This window comes from Pezoporus wallicus, unplaced genomic scaffold (assembly GCF_028554395.1).
Source record: "Pezoporus wallicus isolate ANWC-B61680 ecotype Strahan unplaced genomic scaffold, APGP_CSIRO_Pwel_v1 contig_13726, whole genome shotgun sequence".
Classification (NCBI taxonomy): domain Eukaryota; kingdom Metazoa; phylum Chordata; class Aves; order Psittaciformes; family Psittacidae; genus Pezoporus; species Pezoporus wallicus.
Window position 1 is genome coordinate 1 of NW_026638018.1, and position 2,542 is coordinate 2,542.

The 2,542-nt window shown below is 59.4% G+C and overlaps 1 long non-coding RNA gene across 1 annotated transcript; it reads left to right on the plus strand.

Annotated features, from left to right (window-relative positions):
• The first annotated feature begins 1,287 nt into the window (after nucleotides 1-1,287).
• LOC130598927 (uncharacterized) lies at nucleotides 1,288-1,884 on the plus strand. Its single transcript, XR_008972117.1, has 3 exons — nucleotides 1,288-1,353; nucleotides 1,475-1,507; nucleotides 1,850-1,884. It is a non-coding gene; the product is annotated as an uncharacterized LOC130598927 (long non-coding RNA).
• Nucleotides 1,885-2,542: the final 658 nt, after the last annotated feature.

Genomic DNA, 2,542 nt, shown 5'->3' on the forward strand with positions numbered 1-2,542 from the left:
TGCCTGACCAATGTGGTGGCCTTCTATGATGGGGCTACAGAACTGATGGACAGGGGTAGAGCAGTTGATGGCATCTACCTGGACTTGTGTAAAGAGTTCGACATTGTCCCACAGGACATCCTTGTCTCTAAATTGGAGAGACATCAATTTGATGGATGGACCACTCGGTGGATAAAGAACTGGCTGGATGGCCGCACACAGAGAGTTGTGGTCAATGGCTCAGTGTCCGGCTGGAGACCAGTAACGAGTGGTGTCCCTATGGACCCCTATAGAACCCTATGGGGCAGGGACAGGTTCACACCCACTGCTGGCTCCATGGCTTTATATGGGGGCAATGGCGGTAATGGGTCAATGGGAGCAATTTGGGGTAACGGGGGCAATGGGGGTAAAAGGGGGGTCTCAGGGTCTCGAGCTCTGCCCCCTGCATCCTGGTACTGGAGCTGCTGCTGCTTCCCCCTCCAAGGGACTCGTAAAGAGACCCCCCTCCATGGTCAGACCCTGCAGGGACCCATAGAGACCCCATAGAGAGACCCATAGAGAGCATATAGACCCACAGCCCACAGAGACTCAAACAGACCCATAGAGACCCCATACAGACCCCATAGAGAGTCATAGAGACCCATAGAGATCCATAGACACCGCAGAGAGCCCGAAAGCGACCCAAAGTGAACCATAGAGACCCCATAGAGACCCCATAGAGACTTCATAGAGACCCCATAGAGACCCCATAGAGACCCTATAGAGACCCCATAGAGACCCCATAGAGACTTCATAGAGACCCCATAGAGACCCCATAGAGACCCCATAGAGACCCTATAGAGACCCCATAGAGACTTCATAGAGACCCCATAGAGACCCCATAGAGACCCCATAGAGACTTCATAGAGACCCCTATGGCGGCGCCCAGTTATGACTACAACTCCCATCATACCCCGCGGCTCCCATAGAACACCATTATACAGACGCCAGGCGGTACTACGACTCCCATCATGCCGCGCGGCACGCAGAGAGCCCTGTCATGGCGTCGCCCAGCCTGGACTACAACTCCCATGATGCAGCGCGACACCCCTACAGCACCACTAAGGCGGCGCCCGGCTTGGACTACAACTCCCGTCGTGCCGCGCGGCGCTCCCAGCGCGCCAATTTCGCCCATCATGGCGGAGCTGGAGCTCCCCTCTGATCCCGACCTGCGCAGGTTGGAGCCCGCGGGACCCCCCAGTGGGGGCTTTTGGGGTCCTGGGGGGGTTGGGGTGCTCCTGACCCCCTCTCTTTGTCTCCCCCCACCTCCAGGCTGTGCACGGGGCCCTGTGCCCCCATCCGGGAGTACATCATGGGCCACGTGCGGCACCCGCGGTGAGGGGGGCACCCCAACATCTGGGGGGGAGGAACTGCAACATCTGGAGGGACCCCAAACCTCGGATCGGTCCCTAAAATACATGGCGGGGGGGGGGGGGGGGGGGGGGTGTTCCTATAGGAATGTGAAGAAGATCAAAGGGAACCTGCTGTGGTATCCGCTGCACCCCAAAGTGGGGGGGGGACCCCCAAGCTCATTGGGGAGCCTCCAAAACCCCTCAGGACCCCCCCAAACCCCTTTGCCTGTTAGGACCCCCCAAAATTCCATTGGGATCCCAACAACCCCCCAGCACCCCCCAATTCCCCCTTGTGACCCCCCCAACCCCTTTTCTTCTCCCAGATCCATGCACAGGAGCCCAAATTCCTTTAGGACCCCTCCAAATCCCATTGGGATCCCCAGGAACCCCCAGTTCCCTCCCATGATCCTCCCCGACCCCCCCCAACCCCTCCTGTAACACCACCCCACCCCAGGTTTCCTCCTTAACTCGGGGCTCAGGTACCAGCACCTCAAGGAGATTCAGGTTTGGGGGGCGGGGTGGGGAGCGTTAGAGGGTTTTGGGGGGGCTCTGTGGGGTTTTGGGGGTCCCACAGGGACCAAAACACCCCCCTGCACCCCAAAACCATCCCCCCTGCATCCGAAAACACCCCCTGCCCCTCTGCACCCCAAAACACACCTCTGCACCCAAATGTACCCCCACTGCACCCCAAAACAACCCCTCTGCACACCAAAACCACCCTATGGATTCCCCCATGCACCCAAAACCCTCTCAAGGACCCCCCCGAATACATCCTGCAGCCCGGTTTCCCCCCCTGCACCCCAAAACTGCCCCTGGGCCCTCCCCCATGATCTTTTCCTCCCCACTCCTGAACCCCAGAACCCTTTAGGGACCCCCTCTATACTTTAAACCCCCTGGGTTTCCTTCTGAAGTGGGTGCTGGGCTCATAGGGGTCCTTAAAGCCCCCCCAGATTCTCCCTAAACCCAGTGCTGAGACCTTTTGGGGTGCCCCCAACCCCTCCATGGTCCCTGCAGCCCTTTTGGGGTCCCCAAAATGGGATCTGGACCCCTTTGGGCCCCCCAAACTCCCCTCAACGTTTGGCTTTGGGGCCCCCCTTGCCACCAGGTTGATGCTGGAGGCCACGGGGCTCTCAGGGGCTCGGGGGGCCCAGATCCAGCAGGGCCCAGAGCTA